General features: G+C 34.2%; 1 protein-coding gene and 1 pseudogene across 2 annotated transcripts in view; one reads left to right on the forward strand and one right to left on the reverse strand.

Annotated features, from left to right (window-relative positions):
* Positions 1-19988, reverse strand: part of EYS (eyes shut homolog) — a 1767714-nt gene that overhangs the window by 1291847 nt on the left and 455879 nt on the right. The window lies entirely within an intron of this gene.
* Positions 18393-19405, forward strand: LOC102989801 (phytanoyl-CoA dioxygenase, peroxisomal-like; annotated as a pseudogene).

Below are 19988 nucleotides of genomic sequence, written 5' to 3' on the forward strand. Positions count from 1 at the left end.
TATTAAAAAATTCCTCTTTTCTTCTCAAAACCACATCAAGTTTTATATAACTAAAATGTAGGGAACAAACATACATTGAGAAAAGTATATTAACAGTAGCATGAAAAAGCATTTTGCATTTAATTACATCATCAAATTAAATATATGAGCATTTTAAATAGTCATAAGAATTAATATGTACATTAACACAATATTTAGGTTTTTAAAAATATTTATGTAGATTAAAAAAATAGCCTTAAGGAACTGCCAGAGACATTGATTCAGAAATTGTATAAGCAGCCTAAGCAACAGAAACAGATCCTGGCTAAGTTAATCAAAGGAAAGAAAAAATATGACAAGAGAGAAATTATTTAAAGATTATTGGGCAGACTTACATAAAGTAAAGGAAAACAAAAACTCCATAATGTAAAATTCAAGACAACTCCTTTGATCTCAAAATGTTAACTTTGGTGGCTTGATCTAATCACCTGAGGTACTTGTTAAAAATGACAGATTCCTGGACACCAACCCAGAAATACCAATTCAAAATATCTGGAGATGACCTCTGAGAATCTGCTTTTCAACACCATCATGAAGGGTACTTATGCTCTTTGTTATTTATCATTAGAGTGACTCTGCTCCAATATGCTGTTTTTCTACAAAAATATTTTGTATTTCTACAAAATATTTTTCAAATATTTCTGGGAGAAAAATCTTCCCCTAACCTGCAACACAATCTATACACTCTTTTTTTCTTATACATATTACATTCTACTTTAAATTGCTATTATTTATGTGAACATCATTTTCTCTCACTTTTCCCATAATTTATAAGTGTAATGAGGTCAGCAATATTATCTTTTTAGTCTATGTATATCTCACAGTACAAAGAATGAAGACTTTTAACATATAAGTCCTTAAAAAATATTAATTGAATTGAATGAAATTAACTTCCTATATAAGGGTGACAGCTTTGTGGGTAAGAATACTATGTTGAATGGATATTTTGGTGTGTGTGTGGCTTTAAAATTTTTTAAATTAATCATATTTTATATGTAGTAGTGTGTATATGTCAATCCTAATCTCCCAATTTATCCCACCCCCCACCTTCTCCCACCGTAAGTTGTTTTCTATACCTGTGACTCTGTTTCTGTTTTGTAAATAAGTTTATTTGCACCATTCTTTCCACATGTATACAAAATAGATAACTAATAATGACCTACTGTGTAGCACAGGGAACTCTACTCAACACTCTGTAATGACCTAAATGAGAAAAGAATCTAAAAAAGAGTGGATATATGTATATGTATAACTGATTTATGTTATACAGCAGAAACTAACATAACATTGTAAATCTACTATAATAAAATTAAAAAAAAAATTCTAAAGGCTCTTAGTCCATTTTATGTAAGAGAAAAAAATATATGGCAGGCTAATAGTTAAACTCACTTGAAACTACATTTTCCAAAATAATAAAAGGCAGAATCAATTATTTTGTCTCTCATATATATTTAGTAAAATATACTAAGTCCCTAAATCTTTTTACTTCTCTGAAAATGGCATTTGAGATTGATTGGGTTGGGAACTGCACACATTTTATTATTATTTATCTGCTTACCCTGTCACCTATCTGAGAATTTCTAAGGCTGATTTAAAAATGTACTGTTTATTGGTTTATTGAATAAGACATAATAATGATAATTTTGTTTCCAACAATGCCCATCTGTATTAGTTTGCATGCAAAAATCAGCTTTCCTTACAAAAGAGTGCATGATTATAAATAATGTTTAATTCAGGACTCAAAGCAACAATTTATCCTCTCTGTGAAATAAGGAATATTTCCCAAGAGGAAAGACCTCTGGCTATTCAGAAAATGTATGTGTCTACAACATATGAGATGGAGACATCTCTTAGAATATTTTTTTTTTGTTTTAAAAAGTTTTTTCTTTCTCTATTTCAATTCCAACTTCCCCATATATATCACATTCACATAAATAATTGTCCTTTAAAAACTAATAAACCCCTGAAGAAGAACTGACTGTTAACAAATGGTCATTTACTGCAAACATAGCTAAAGTGGATGTTGCATATAAATGAAGAGTTATTAAGTTCAGAGAGGTCTCATAGTAAATTTCTGTATATTTTATAAACTCCTAAAAATCCCTCCTTTTGATTTTCCTACTTCATAAATTTTCCTTCAATTTACTAAGCAAAGCATAATCATTCAGTAATACTTATATTGAAAACAGATTTTATGTTAAAGAAATATAACTTAGAGCCAAATATTGTATTAAAATTTGGAGAATATTTATATACTATTATAATTTTTAAAAATGGATTTGATAAAACTTTTTAAGCTATATTTTAAGTAATAACTATAGATTATTGCATTAATTTCAAGTAACATTTTTAAATAAACTACTTAAAGTGAAAATCGTATTTGACTATCTTTATATTTATTATTTGCTTTTAAATGCATGCATTATAGTGAAACACGTGCATTTTAAAATAAAAAGGAAAAGAACTAAGAATACAAATAATTATTGCTGAAAAGCAGGTGGCGATGTAAAGAAGCTGTCAAATTAGACATGTTCAGTTATATTTCACAGTTGCTTTTTGGGAAACATTTCTTGTCAGTAGTTTAAAAATCAGTATGTGATGAATATAAAATGCAGTATGCTCAAAGTGGAATGGCTTATAAATTTATAGTATTAGCCTATTTCATAATGCAAAGACCTATTTTTAACATAACCATCTTATCAACTAATATTTATTATATGTTATGAGATCCATCTCCATTCACGCAGAGAAAAAAGAGAGGTATGATTCCATCTCAAATGTGTTTCAATAATTTTATGAAGCAGCCAATGTGAAATTAAAATGAGATGGAAATAAATTTCCCAAAAGATGTAAATAAAACTATATTATCATATTAATTAATATTACAAGTTCTAAAATCATGGTAAACTTGGCAAGATGACTTAGGGAAAGTTAGGTGACTATCTCCTATGGAAAAGAAGAGAAATCACAGTTGCTTTCCTAATGACATCTAGTAGTGTAAAACTAACTGGGAAATACATTACACTTAGAACTATTTTTCTTTGTTTTGGGGGGCTAAGAATTTAAAAGGAGAGTTCATAAATAAGGGATGTTTCTCGGGCCTTACCTGGGAAAGATTGAGATGAATTTATCTCATTAGAGTTAATCAAAGGTCCTAAGAAAGCACTTACTTTAAAACATATAGAAGTGAGGAGAGTTCACTAAGGACAATATTTGGTAGCAAGGAATCCAGGCTTCCCCCACTGTGGTGTCCCGGATGAGAATATTACTCAGAAGCAGGAAAGCAAATTTGAACCAGGACATACCCAGAGGAAAAACTCAAGGCCAAACCCACTGTGGTTGGAAGAAGAAGTTCAAAATCCTAGATGACACAAAAGCTTGATGGCTGTACTTTTCAAACTTTAGTGAGATTAGAATTTTGTGACAGGCTTGTTAAGGTTTTGGGGCCTCGTTGCAGAGTTTCTGACCCAATAGGTGTGAGATGAGGCCTGAGAATTTGCATTTCCAAAAACTTCTCTGGTTAAAGGAACACATTTTGTCTTATAGGATCTTAAGACCTTATCATTAAAGAAAAGAATAGAAATAAAAGTAAAAGCAGTGTATCTTCCACAATTGAGGTAGATGCCCTACCAGAAAAACAAACCACCACAACAAAAAATACCACCAAGTTTTGGAGACCTGAAGCAAAGAAAGCTAAGATGTGAAAGTAATTATTTAGAAGGAGCTTAAAGATGGACATTGGCTTCAGCTGGGAATATTTATATACTATTATAATTTTTAAAAATGGATTTGATAAAACTTTTTAAGCTATATTTTAAGTAATAACTATAGATTATTGCATTAATTTCAAGTAACATTTTTAAATAAACTACTTAAAGTGAAAATCGTATTTGACTATCTTTATATTTATTATTTGCTTTTAAATGCATGCATTATAGTGAAACACGTGCATTTTAAAATAAAAAGGAAAAGAACTAAGAATACAAATAATTATTGCTGAAAAGCAGGTGGCGATGTAAAGAAGCTGTCAAATTAGACATGTTCAGTTATATTTCACAGTTGCTTTTTGGGAAACATTTCTTGTCAGTAGTTTAAAAATCAGTATGTGATGAATATAAAATGCAGTATGCTCAAAGTGGAATGGCTTATAAATTTATAGTATTAGCCTATTTCATAATGCAAAGACCTATTTTTAACATAACCATCTTATCAACTAATATTTATTATATGTTATGAGATCCATCTCCATTCACGCAGAGAAAAAAGAGAGGTATGATTCCATCTCAAATGTGTTTCAATAATTTTATGAAGCAGCCAATGTGAAATTAAAATGAGATGGAAATAAATTTCCCAAAAGATGTAAATAAAACTATATTATCATATTAATTAATATTACAAGTTCTAAAATCATGGTAAACTTGGCAAGATGACTTAGGGAAAGTTAGGTGACTATCTCCTATGGAAAAGAAGAGAAATCACAGTTGCTTTCCTAATGACATCTAGTAGTGTAAAACTAACTGGGAAATACATTACACTTAGAACTATTTTTCTTTGTTTTGGGGGGCTAAGAATTTAAAAGGAGAGTTCATAAATAAGGGATGTTTCTCGGGCCTTACCTGGGAAAGATTGAGATGAATTTATCTCATTAGAGTTAATCAAAGGTCCTAAGAAAGCACTTACTTTAAAACATATAGAAGTGAGGAGAGTTCACTAAGGACAATATTTGGTAGCAAGGAATCCAGGCTTCCCCCACTGTGGTGTCCCGGATGAGAATATTACTCAGAAGCAGGAAAGCAAATTTGAACCAGGACATACCCAGAGGAAAAACTCAAGGCCAAACCCACTGTGGTTGGAAGAAGAAGTTCAAAATCCTAGATGACACAAAAGCTTGATGGCTGTACTTTTCAAACTTTAGTGAGATTAGAATTTTGTGACAGGCTTGTTAAGGTTTTGGGGCCTCGTTGCAGAGTTTCTGACCCAATAGGTGTGAGATGAGGCCTGAGAATTTGCATTTCCAAAAACTTCTCTGGTTAAAGGAACACATTTTGTCTTATAGGATCTTAAGACCTTATCATTAAAGAAAAGAATAGAAATAAAAGTAAAAGCAGTGTATCTTCCACAATTGAGGTAGATGCCCTACCAGAAAAACAAACCACCACAACAAAAAATACCACCAAGTTTTGGAGACCTGAAGCAAAGAAAGCTAAGATGTGAAAGTAATTATTTAGAAGGAGCTTAAAGATGGACATTGGCTTCAGCTGGGAGGTCTTCCAAGTTTCCAGGGGCAACCAGATCAGGGCATGGATCCTGGAAGCATCTGACTATAAGTTAAGAGTGAAGAGAAAAAGCAAAAATCAGTTGTTGACAGGTAGGTCCTGTCAATTATACCAGCGACAGAGTAGAATATGTTAAGGGGGATAAAGAAAATTAAATAACCCATGAGGACCAACGTCAAGGTCAATAAGTTGAGGAAAATACTTATTGTATATATACACATTTATATATATATAATCAAAATAAATGACTCCTTTTGATATGCAATAAAAATATGTTTAAGCAATATAGTCACATGAACAATGAAGGATACTTTCAAAGATATACAATTACCTAGATTAATTAACAAACATGCATTACAATTTTGAGAATTGTAAGCTGCCATTATTGGGCCATGGCAAGTTATTTTCCATATAAGATGAAGTCAACACCATTGTGGGCATTCCTTGGGATGTCACTATTTAAGAGCCATGCAATCCTCGGGGACACCACCAAACACTATGGTCCCAGGTAATCGTATATAATAGAACACATGTCAAGTAAAACAAATGACACATTTTGTTTCCATTGTTTTTGGTTTTGCCAATCAAGGAAAAATACAGACAGGATATCTACCCTGTAATGGGCAGTAACAGAAAATGTACTACAAGCTTATTATTTCCCTCCACATAAAATACAACAATGTTAAACTTTATTATTATTTCCATGTGCTACAGTAATGTCCAATGATTATGGAAAAATGGTCTTAGTTTAAATCCCACCCTACTCCCTCAAGGCACTAAAAATAGTTGCAGAAAAATTTCAGAGGAGCCAAGTTAAAACTAGGTCATAAACAGAATATGTGGCTGTTTCATGACATAGCCCAGAATGTGTGATAAGGATGATCATATTTTTAAATTAGTCTTTAGCCTCAAGATAATTCTCCAGAATGCCACAATAAATATATAATATATTCCTTTATATGCTGTATTTTTATGGTACAGTATTAATGAAACATGAATTATTAAATGTGTATTTCAGTAATTAGTGGCTGAATTCATATCACAGCATGTCTGATGGTAACAAATATAGTTGCTTTTATGCAGCTGCATTAATGCATATATTTTAATGTGTCCCTATCTCTACGTTAAAGAGTGATGTAAGTTTATATGTGACATACGCTTTGTTAAGTTTTATGAATTAGACAATATAAGAATATCAAGAGGAAAAGTAGACTCAAGATCATTAGCAATGTCAAATTGAATGGGAGAAAGCATTTTCAAGTTTTATAAAACTAATGACTTCTCAATAGGCCTAAGGCTTTAATAGCTGGATATAGTTTCTAGTTTTCAATTTCATTAAAATGTACCTGGGAAATGGTCCATTTGAGCGAGTTAAGACAAAAATTTATTGAGGCTCATGATACCCTTAATTTAGAATGAGAATAGGTCTTGAAAGAGCATAGGGCTTTACAGATAGGTACAGCTCTCACTGTAAAAACAAGAAAACTCAGACCCAGGTAATTTAAGAGATGCCATACTTTGTCCACAGAATCAAATCAAAAAGGTTTGATTAGTGAATCAGGAACTACAGAATTGCTCTAAAGTCACAAAGTCAGTATTTCTGAGCAAAAATTCCATATTACTGAATTTCAGAGCACAGATCTTTCTACTGTGCTCAGCTGACTAATTCAGAGCTTAATTTTCCTCCTTTTTAAATTCATCCCTTCAGCACATAATTATTGAGCATCTATTTTAATCCAGGTGGTTTAGTAGGCTCTGTAGATTCAAAGATGAATGATTAATGACCCTGGCTCTCAGGAAGCTTGTATGGGGAAATAAGACAGGTAAGCTCCCTGCGTTAGAATACAGTGTAGCAGAGCAAAGAAGAACTAAATGCAAGGAAAAGAAAAAAACTTTAGTCAGACTTTGTCAAACTTCTATTCAAAGTCCTTCATTGATTCTCCTCCTCTTTCAGAGTAAAAAACAGAGTCTTTGTGAGAGCCTGCTAGGTCTGTGGTCATCTGCCTCCATTCCTTCTTTCTGAATCATCAACTCTCAACCATCCTTTCTCACTCTAGCCACACTCCCCTGCCTTTCTATTTCTTGCCAGGCCAAAAATGCTCTTCCTTGGAGAATCTGACACCTGCTGTTCCCTTCACCTTGAGCACTCTCTCAAGATCTTCCATATGGCTCACTCCCTCACTCACTTTTTTCAGCTCTTTACTTCAATATCTCCTTTTACTTTTCCTGATCACCTACAAAAATAGCAATTACTTCCATATTCTACCCATATATTTCCTCATATTGCTCAGGAAACTGTAGCACAGAAAAATGACATAATTAGACCAAAGTTACAGTTTATAGGTGGTTGAGCCACAATTTGAACACAGCAGTCTGGCTTCAGATCCGAGATCTCAGCTACTTTATTTTACTGCCTCAATAGTAGTGGAATCCAAAGAAACGGAAGAAATATCGGTGACCATTTTAAAAGGCATACTCTCAAGAAGGTTTCCTCTCGGGCTAGAAGAGAGTGATGGGATGTGTCATGGAGTAAAGAGGGCATAATAAGTGACAGAAGAAGGAGAGAGCTTGCCCTGCCAAAGCTGTTGTCAGATGGTACCAGCTGCAGTGACTCCAAAGAATTAGAACAATAAATAAAGCACCTCACTGTAGTTAGAGGTACCTTTTTAAACCAGATAATCATAGATTTCAGGAATATCAGCCACAGTAGTACCTGTAGCAAAAAAAGGGGAACAGAGAAGATGAAGCCAGCAGCACTATCTCCCCTTTCTCTCTGCAGAGTTTGCATAATTAGTGGGTGTAGTTGAAATATAAATATAAGGATTTAGGAAGCACAACTAATGTTATACTTTTTCTATTTTTGATTATGTACCACCATATGGTATCTTTATCATCTTAGTCAGTTCTTAAAATCAAGTATTTTCACAAATTGAAATTAGAAGCTGACTCAAATGATTATGCCAAAATTCAACAATTGAAAAAAGGTGATGGCACATTTAATTACACTGCACTCATTGGTCAATTATAATAAATTTAAAATAAGCAAACATTTCAGATTAATAATAAACAATATAACATTTAAAATTATTTTTTATTTACTCTATTATATTTTTATTGATATTTTGTATGCATGTTTTTATAATTGTATTAGTGGAATAAGTCATGTAGCATGTAATTTACAAATAATTCATATTTTAGAAATATATGAACAAAATATTTTATTAATAGGGAATCAAAATCAAAGAAGTTTGGAGACTGTTTACAAAAGTTTGACCCAACAGTGCCATGGATATCCATTGTCATTGAATTCAACCACTATGGATATATAGAGAAAATTTTAAAAGGATTTTGAAGAGTTTTTAAAAACTTAATTTTATTAAATATTAATAACCTAAAGTAGATATCATTATTTAGAGTTAATGGTAGATGTCTTAGAAAATGTATAAATATAATTTATACAAAAATTTTCCAACCATTTCATTGCAATGAACTTATACTTAATAAATTAGAATTTTACACAAAACCCCAGATGCAATTATTAATAATGTATAACCTTTAAAATAATGTATAATAAATAATATATAATAATAATTAATGTTAATATATAATAATAACTAATTAGAATATGTTTGTATGTGATTTACATAGAATCTTTATTTTTCAGCTCTTTGTTAACAAGATCTAAATATATTTAGGAAGTGTTTTTTAAAAATCCTTGTAATGCTTGTCAGTACCAGAAAAATGGCTGTCAAGCATAAATCTATTAAATAAATAGATATCATATCATATTATGAACTTCATGTCAGTTTTATTTTTCCTTCACATTGATATTCTGGATCCTTTAAAAGATAAATTATTCATACTACACCTCAGCTTTTGATTTACTTGCGGAGTATAACTACACAGGAATTAGCTCTGAAAGAGGTCATCTATGGGCCAAATGTCAACAGGAATCTTTGCTGCCTACACAGAATAAGGTATACTGTGAAGTAAGAGAGACTTACTTACCTGAACCTGTTTCAGCAGAGTGTATTTTTTCTCTAGTGAAAACATAAAAAAAGATCACTGCATTATGTCAATTAGTCTACTCATTCTTCAGGATGAATATAAAAAATGAGGAAGTATATGAGCTATTTGTGTCAGGATTAGCAGATAGATAATAAATACATACACACTCATTTGAGTCTACTACAACATTAAAGTTCCCAGACTATGCACAAAAATTGTGCTCAGAAAAGTACATTAAAAGGATAAGATGAAAAAATTTGCTGGTCACAAATTTTAAATCATTATTTAAAAGATATTGTGATTCTACTAAGAAGCCTGTTTAAAGATCCCACCCTTTTTTCTTTCCCCTGTAGTTGCATTAATGAGGTTACTGTAAAATGGACATGCTGATTTTCTACCAGGCAAAGAACATTTTCTTCGTTATTGTTTCTAAGGTTTTGATTTATGTAAGGGTAACTTCCACAGCTTAGGTCTTGGTGGAAAAATACCCTGTAGTCCAGTCTTTAAATGGAGAGCTCATAAAACCCTGGAACAGAGGAAGATCAGTTTGGAACAAGCTTTCACTATTTTGTAGGGTTCAGACACCAGCACTGTAGACGTTTGGTGGAGGCCATCAGGTACTAGTAAACCGAGAAAGCACCAAAGGAGAGCAGTGTCTAAAGCACGGAGAGGTCACCAACTCCAGGAAGGCTTTCTATGTCACAACCGTCCTGGACTTACCAGATACCCTGGTTATTCAAAAGAAGATGGACATTCTTATTCAAATATGACATTTTCCTGATATTAAATTTGGAAGGTAATTCAAACATAAACCATTACAGAACAACTACCAGAACCTAAACTACAGTCCTCCCAGGTCAGATTTAGTCCCTAGGCCTCCACATAAACCACTCTCTTTCTTACTCTTCCAGTGATGGAGAAGATATGACCCCATTTTGGACTGATTTTCCCACTGGATGACTTATCTTCTAAAGGAGCAGATAAGTTATTGAATGATCAATTGAAAACTAAAAGATATGAGACAGTATTTTCCATATAGTTTTCTGGAGCAGAATATACTGGTTATGGATCTTTTAGTAATAAAATTCAAAATAACTATTTTTAAAAATTTGCTGTTTTTTTCCTATTTTTCTAAACTGTCTACAAAAGAATGTGCAATAATTTTGCAATTGGATTTTAATGTTATTAAAGAGTTACTTAGAGAATTTAAAAAGGTAGCTCAGCACTCTGTATAGTAATCAATCTAGGTATACAGGAAAAAATAAGACCATGGAATTATTTGAAAACATAAAAAATAATTAGCTAGTATAGATAATTGTCAGATAAGACATGACTTTAAATTGGAAAATATATACTTTCTTATAAACTTATTTACAATGGATTTAGGACATTTTGCACAGTAAAGAAATCTGAACTACCTCTGCATCTTACAGTGCAGCCCAGGGTCTCTTTTGCTGGTGGGCTTCTCCCTCTGATGTAATCCAGGTTTTAGTGGCATTCGTCCCCCCAGCCCACCCTCACCAACACCACTCCAATTGTAGGAAAACAAGTTTCTGCTAGCAGAAATAAGTTTATTTCCTAGCTTCCGGAAATTTCGAGTTTTCAAGAATTTTTCAGATTCTGTCTCCCTTTAACAAAGAAATGATAAACTATTTGTAAAATTCATGGGATCTATAACTCTTGAACAAGATCAGAAAATGAATATATATTGGGTCCTCCCTTGACATCACATTTATTAATTTTCTGGTATAGCTTTTGCATTTATGTGACAAGGAGTATCTCCTGTTTTATGACTACACAGATATAGGACAGTCCTTGTATAAACTGGTCCAGTAGGTGGCAGTTAGACTGATGCAATCACAGGTCATGTCATCACTGAGAGCAAAAGCAGATGGCCACTAAAGACTGCTTTTGTCAAAAAATCACCAGGAGCCTGTGAAAAGGTCTTAACCCACAGAAATATTATGACTTTGCTTAGGGCTAGAACTTCTCCTCTTCCATCTGCCTGTTAATTGCATGAACAAGAAGTAACAAATGATTTTCAGGTCTGACTAATTAAGCCTCTCAGTAAGCACCTCAGGCTCTGGCCCCACTTGTTTGGTTAAGTCACCAGTATGGAGGAATGGGGAGATGCACTCCTTATTTCATTCCTGCCGTTTATGGTTCTCTGCCCCCATCCACAATCCAAGCAGTTCTAGAAGAATTTACTTGGAACAATTTTGTCTTCTTTTATCTAAATTATGTCAAACTTTTTATCTAAGGAGGAATAAAAAGCAAACATTTTTTTTTCTACAGGAACATCTCAATAGGTATATATAATAATTGATACATAACTTGCTCTACAATAAGATCTGATTGTATTAGGGTTTTACAGACATCTATACATAAATCATAACAACACTGATTATAGTTTGGTTTTGAATTTTGATTTGCATGAGTTATTCATTCAGTTGTTTCCCCTCAGAGACAATAATAAGGGCCAAATTACAATTGGACAATATGTAACAAATTGAAAATGTTTTTCTACATTATATTCCCTTGCATATTTAAAGTATTAATTTTAATATTGTTTTAGATTTGGTTCAAATTCATTTATTTTTAAAAGTGTTTAGTTTGTCTTAGGTTGCCAAAATATACTTAAAAGTCAGACCAAAGAGTTAGTGTAATTGTGGATATATTTATTACAATTCATCACACAAAATTTAAGAAAAAATTTGAGAGGACACATGACAGAAATCCATTGATTAGCTAGTTAGATTGGCAAATTTCAAGAAAAAATTTTTCCTCTCTCTGTGTCCACTAGAACACAGTAAGAACAAACTCCCTGGTGGCTTAAGTGCAGTAACTGGAACCACCTCAGAGTGGCCAGGGGCTCATATCCTTAGAAAATGTTTTCAAAATCTTTGGCTTTTTTGATGTTTAATGATCAGTATATTATTCCAATCCTCAGTAATGAAAAAGAAGCCATGGGACAGTTACTTTTCTCTTAGGAATTTTTCTTATTAAATTGTGGGGTTTGTAATTAAAATTAATTTATTTTGGTAAATTTTGAGTTTATTAAAATATATTTATAGCTGGATTAAAATACAATACTTTAAAACCTTTTCCCATTATAAAAATCATTCACTCTTATGTGTATACAGAACATTTAATAAAATATCTTAAAAGCCAGATTTTGAGAAATTTTACACTTCAAAATATAAATTTAACTTATTTAGTAAGAGTGCATCTTCAATAAATAGCTCTAGTATTCAAGCTTTACTTTGTATAAATACATTTTTATGCTATCACCTTGGATAATTTCTGGATTGAAGTCATTCACTTGACATAGTCACAGTCATCTGAAGAATGAAAGTTGGACTTCAAAAATCTGTGGCAAGGCAATAAACACCTGCTTTAAGAAATGAGGGACAGCAATGTCCTCTGAATATTTCCTCTTAGACTCCTCTCACCTCATGCTACTACCACCAACTCTCACTTGTCTCTCAGTGCCTATCGCTAGACTCCTCCTTAATTTTCCACACCACTCCAGTAATGCTTTTCATGCGCCGTGACCTGGCTGATTCTGATTCAGCCCATCTCTCTCTTACCAAATGTAAAATATCATACCAAGTTCTAAAATGCATTACACCACAATTACAGGGTTATATCTCACTCCAGTCACTATAGCCATTAAATGAGTTTGCCAGCTGAGTTTCCCACCAAAGAGGAAAGCTGTCGATTTTTATAAGATTATGAATGCTTTCCATACTACGTTTCTGGTTCAGAAGTAAATTCTGCTCTAGTAACCTGCTTGTAAGCCTAGGAATTGACGTTCCTGTGTTCCATTAACTCTCTTACGTGCAGGGCACTTGTACCCAGATGCTGTAAGCTTCTCTTACTGCAACTACTGATGAAATGACTGTATCTTTTCTTACCAATATTCCCTCTACAGCTCTGGTTCTCTGTCAAGCTTTAGCAAGAACAACTGAACAGCAGTTCTCAGTCTGCTCCAGGCTGCTTATAAAATTAAGGGTCCAATTTACATCATATAGGATTTGTATCTAAAGCTCCCATTCAAATCTTGGAAGAAAATCTCAGTTGGGTAGCAAGAGGTTGGCTTCACACTCTCAAACTCCCAGTACACTGCAAATATAAAATCACAATTTAGTAGAAACTGTGTACAGTCATCCCTCGGTATCCTCCACGGATTGGTTCCAGGACTCCTGAGGATATCAAAATCCTTGGTTGCTCAAGTCCCTTATATAAAAGGGTGTAGTATTTGCATGTAGCCTACACACATCCTCCTGTATACTTTAAATCCTTTGTAGATTACTTATAATACCTAATACAGTGAAAATGCTAGGTAAATAGTTATAAATACTAAACGCTATGTAAATGGTTGCCATTGGGAGGCAAATTCAAGTTTTGCTTTCTGGAACTTTCTGGAATTTTCCTTTCTGAATATTTTGTCTCTTGACTGGTCAGCCTACTCTTTCCAAACCAATGTCATCTAATAGCCACCCCTTTGATGACTAAGGCCTTTGGACTTGCTTGTCAAAACCAGCTAAGGAGATCACTTTTTCCATTGAAAGTTCCCACTTGAGAGAGAAAGCAATGATTAGCGTTCTAAGTCTCTATTTTAATCCTAAATTTACTTTTTATAATTCTAGCTCTACATTTTTTTCAGTTCCAGTTAATCTGCAGATAAGAAGCTGGCACTTTAATTTTAGTCTCTGGATGCATTACCTGTGAACAGCCCATTCCCTGAAAGGGTCTGTCCTCTGAGTGCAGACTTCCATCCAGGTGAGCACTGGCTGGATGCTGAGTGCTGCCCGGGATAGGCAGCCCAGTGACCACCAGGAGCTTGTATTTATGCACTATGGCTCTGCATGTGGATCTTCTGTGATATACTTTAAAAACACAAAGGCTAAGACCTCGTTCCTATTTACTTAATTAGAATCCCTAGGAAGTGAGTCCCAATTAGCAGGTATTTTCAGAAATGATATAGGTGATTGTGGTGTGTTATGGAGTCTCTGAAATAATGATTTGATCTCAAGATTCTCATCCTTTTTAGTTTTGTGAGTCCTGTGGGCAACTGAACTCAAGCTCTGATATTTGCAGAGGCACAACGAGGTCTAGGAGAGAAGGAAAATATGGGAGAGGCACAGGGTCTGCAGACCATTCTAACTCTGCTTTACATCACAGTGTGACCAAGAGAAACCTGGTTTATTTCCAAGAGGCTTGTGGTTTTCTTTGTAAAATACATCTTCTATGATATACCAGTAAACTATAAAAACAGTCCTAGAAAGGCACACCACAGCACAGAAAATAGTGAGATCTACATTTTCTGACGTGCAATTAGCCCTTGATTACATATATATTTTAAAAGTGACAGGATCGGTAATAACACTCTAGACCTATATGTCTGTATATATGTTCATACACTCATTCACACTTATATTGATGTCAATCACATGGGATTCTCTTGAGTTTTTGTTCCAAATTTTTTTTAAGTATAGAAGATGGATTTTTCATCTTAGTCTTTTAAGTGCAGCACTTAGATGACAGGAGATCTTCTTGCTCTGAGAGGGCAGAGAAGACCAGCAACTAAATCAGGGGAACTAACCTGGAAGGCTGTGGCACTAAAATTTAGGTGAAGTTAGCCAGATTAAAGGCTTGATGTCTGAAGAGAGACAGATGTCTGAAGAGAGACAGGTGGATGTGTTCTGCTTTGTGTCCATCAGATGCAGAGCATTTCATCAGAAATGTAGCAATCTCACATCAAGTCTTAAAGGATTGCCCAAGAACCCCAGCAGCCTGAGATCATGTAGAACAAAAACTATCAGCAGTTGCCAAATCCCTGGAATCTTGGGATGAGTACAGACTCTATGAGATTCTTGTGTGTGTGTGTGTACGTAATATGCTTTATATTTATTTATTTAAAATTTGTATCAGAGTATAGTTGATTTACAATGTTGTGTTAGCTTCAGGTGTACAACAAAATAAATCAATTATACATATATTCACTCTTTTTTTTTTTTAAGATTCTTTTCCCATATAGGCCATTATAGACTATTGAGTAGAATTCCCTTTGCTATACAGTAGGTACTTGTCAGTTATCTTTTCTATACATAGTAGTGTGTATATGTCAATCTCAATCTCCCAATTCATCCCCCCTCTTACATGATATTGCTTATATGTGGAATCTAAAAAATTCCACATATAAAACGGTACAAATGAACTTATTTACAAAACAGGAGTAGAGTCACAGATGTGGAAATCTATGGGATTCTTAGTCTATGAGAAATCTAAAATTAGCTAAAGAGATAGAGATAAAGACCTGCCAGTTCAATTCATTCATGCATTCATTCATTTATCATTTATTTTTTCTCTCTCTCTCTCTCATTCTCTCTCTCTCTCTTCCTCCTTCCTTTCCTCTCTGTCTCTCTCTTTTTCTGTAGCCACAATTAAATTCTCCTCTTCCTCCTCCTCAGCATCATAAAATATGGTTTATATTTGTTAATTGCTTTATACATGGCAGGCAATGTGTTAAGTATTTTACATGCAGTATCTTATTTAATTTTTATAACAATCCTGCAAAGTAACTGTTATTAATATGTGCATTATTATAATGAGCTGAGTGAGGCTTAGAAAGGATAAGTGACTTGTTTGAGGTGGCACAGCTAGGAAGGGAAGCTGTGGGCCTCAAAGACCTGTCCCCTATGTGCAAGCAGCCTTTGGTTGTGAAAGGCATGCTGCACAACCTGACCCATTATAATCGAGAAAATGCAAAGACCACTCTCTGTTATTCTTAACCAAAGCTTTTCATCAGTTTACATAAAGAAGCTATTTATCTGATAGCTCTAATTAATCTGTATGTATTATAACCAAGACAAGTTCATATATGAAGTAATTAACCTGGGCTCCAGAACTTGATGTTGGAAACCTCTTGCTATCTGTTTAAATCAGGATGGTTGGCAAGTGGCTAAAGAACAAAGACATATTCTCTTTTGTGTGTATGCACTCACATGTGTATGCACATTTGCTCATATGCTTATTTTCACATATACATATCCACTCTCTTGTTCAAAATTTCCTACACTCTTCACAATTGATAAACTCCTCACAGACAAATGCGGGATTGGCATGACACAGAGTTAGAACACAATGGAGCTCTTCACTGATGGAGATGAAGGATTTACAGTTCTTTGGTCACTGCTCTTGTCAGTTAATAATATACTGTTAAGTCACCCTGTTCTTCTGAAGGAAGATGTGTGTTTTTTCTCTTATTATCATCTTAAAAACAGTATCTGAACACCACATGACAGCTTTCTAAAAATAGTTTTATATAGACTCAACCACTTAAAAATGGCATCCATGTAAATGGTAGAAAGAATATTTTTTAGGAAAAAAATAAATTACTGTGTAACTATTCACTAAATTCTCAGAAATAAATTGTGAAACGCAGAATTGAGTCCTAGTTATAGTGATGCAAATACAACAAACAATAATATAAAAGTACAATACTGGTATTGAAATACTTTGAAGCTTAACCTGTCTGATAATGCTTTGAAAATAAACCTATTTATTGATGTATTTTGGCTAATGTTGGCAATGGAAATTGTATTCAACAAATTCTAAATCATTTTTTAAACTGGACTATTTCTAGGAACTGTCCACTTTTACTGGAGACTCTGAAAATGGAAAATTTCTCTCTGATTAGTTACATTCTTAGAAACAGTTATGAAATTCACACTGCTCCACAGATTTCTAAACCTCAAAACTCAACCATCTGTAAAATTCACTTCTCTGTAACTAATCTTGGAATAAGAAAGAAGGAAAAATATGTCTGAGCTTCCAAACTAGATATCATAAGTCCAAAGTATTAAAGCTCATATATTTCTTTACTCTGGTGGATCAACAAATCTTTTCTAGGATCCATTTGTTTTTACTTTGCATATAATCCTAACAAATTTGGTTATGTGTTTCACTACCATGACAGACTGAAAACAACAGATTAGAGGTGAAGAAATGGGGTGCTTCAGACAGACATATTAGCTGATCAAAATTGACAATTGAGGGGAATACACTGAAAGAATTATACAATCATCAGATGAATGAACTAAAATTCTATATTCCTCTTGGATTATACAAGGAAAACAAGTCTATAATCTACCGTATTGTAGAAAGCAAAGAAAAATGACAGCCATCACATTGAACAACTTTCATAAATGTAATGTTAAATTATTCTCAATAAATTCTTAGACTAAAATCTGGGTAATGAAAAGTAGAGATCTGGGTAATAAATTTTTTAGGCAGATCTTATTCTACATAAACAAAAGTAGGCTGTTTCGAATGGACATACCCAAAGGACTTCATTTTGTGTCACCTAATCTCTACAAGTGCCATTTTTAACCATGAGTTTGGTTGTTAGCTGATGCATCACGATTTAAATCTCTCTTTTATTTATTATTATTTTTTGTTGTGGCCTTTCCCGTTGCGGAGCACAGGCTCTGGACGCGCAGGCTCAGCGGCCATGGCTCACGGGCCCAGCCGCTCCGCTTCACGTGGGATCTTCCCGGACCGGGGCACGAACCCGCCTCCCCTGCATCGGCAGGCAGACTCTCAACCACTGCGCCACCAGGGAAGCCCGCATCACGATTTAGATTAAACTTTTTTGCTATATGTTCATTACTGAAGGTCTTGTAACTAATCAATTTAATCAAAAGGCTTAATTGAATTTTGGGATAGCATTACAATCAGTTAGCCATTGATTATTTTTTAATGCTCTCAAAATGATTTGAAGCATTATATCCAGCCTTTATGAAAAGTTATAATTTCATGCACAAATTTTCTGATTAGCAAATGTCAATACATAAAGAGATTGACACTTCACTAAGCTATTGCAAGTGAGGTGAAAACAATATATTATTATGTCCTTCAGAAAAGATTTGGTATGAAAAAGTTAGATTTATTCCTTTTGTCTTAAAAAGAAAAGCACTGAAGCCTCTCCAGCCTTGGGGAGGCGGGGCCGCCCTCAGAGTTAAGTGGGGTCAAGGCCCGGCCACCGGTGTTCACCCCAAGGCCATGGACAAGGACCACACCTCCCCTGTCTGCATATCTTGTTGTGATACTTGGCACCGCCAGGCCAAGGCCATCATAGCTCACCCCACTTCAGGGGCTGTTTCTCCTGCCAGTTTCCATAGTCAACAATTCCAGTATACTTGTGAAAATAATCTTCTAAGCCTAGAACAGAGAAATTTATGAAGAAAATGGGTTTCTTTTCATTAAAAATTTGGTGACTGGTGCTGATATTCAACACTTGAGGGATGAGTTTGACAGAATCTGCAAAAAGGAGGTGAAACCACTGGGATTGATGGTGATGAAAGATGTGACCATTGCAAAATCACAATATACGCCAAGTGAGAAAGTGACTACCAAGTTCCAAGATTTCCAAGAAGATAAGGAACTCTTCAGATATTACACCCTCCCTGAAATCCTGAAATATGTGGAGTGCTTCACTGGACACAATGTTATGGCCATGCATGCAATGCTGATAAACAACCCTCTAGATTCAGGCAGAAGACATCCCATCCGTCACCTTTTGCACAAGGATCTGCAATATTTCCCCTTAAGGCCCAGCAATAGCATCGTTTGTGCCTGGAAAGCCATGGAGAACATCGACCAGAACAATGGCTACCTGGTTGTGCTCCCAGGGACACACAAAGGTCCCTTGAAACCACACGATTATTCCCACTGAGAGAGAAGGTTTAACATCATGTTCCATGGGGTCCAGGACTGTGACAGAAATAACACCCGGGTGCACATCATGAAGGAGAAGAGAGACACCATTTTCTTTCATCCTTTGCTTGTCCATGAATCTGGTTCGGAAACAAAAGTCAAGGATTCCGGAAGGCTATTTCCCACCATTTTGCAGATGCCAACCACCACTACATCGATGTGAATGGCACCAATCAAGAAAACATTGGAAAGGAAGTTTTAGGGTTAGTCAGTAAGTCTATGGAGTGAAAGACGTCAGCCTGAAGGATGTTTAGGAATTTCGAGCGCACATCGTGAAAGGAGAAAGAATCAACCTTTGAAATAGCCTTTTGCTAGAACTCTTTTTAAAAAAAAACCAAGATAGAACAAGGTGTCGGAGGAAAATGTGTTCTCAATAAGAGGAGATAATCTTCTCTATTCACTTGTTAACAAAATCAAAGTGCACGGATCCAGTACTTAATTGCATAAGGGTAAATTTGCAGTAAGGTGGGGTGTCTTAAATGGATGTAAAAACAGTAAAAATGAAATATTACTGTTTTAAGGAAAACTTGGGGTTGGAACTAATAAAAGTGATGTATAATGGAAAACAAAACAAACCAGCAAACAAAAAACCCCAAAAAACAAAATCACTGAAACAGATGGAATAATCCAAAAGAGAAATCATACGTTAAATGTAAGATGCAATGAAATATGCTGCTAAAAACACAGGGGATAAATCTCTTACTTTTTTTCAGACTGTCCTTTATTTCTCATATAAGGTGCTAAATTGTGAGTTATCAGTACACATGAAATAGTAACCTCTGTACTCCACCCCAAATATCAGAAAAGTTTAGAGCTGGAAAGTGCCATCTGGATACCTAGTCTAGTGATTCTCGATAATTTGTGATTCTCAAAATCACAAGG

This window comes from Physeter macrocephalus, chromosome 10, assembly GCF_002837175.3.
Source record: "Physeter macrocephalus isolate SW-GA chromosome 10, ASM283717v5, whole genome shotgun sequence".
Taxonomy (NCBI): domain Eukaryota; kingdom Metazoa; phylum Chordata; class Mammalia; order Artiodactyla; family Physeteridae; genus Physeter; species Physeter macrocephalus.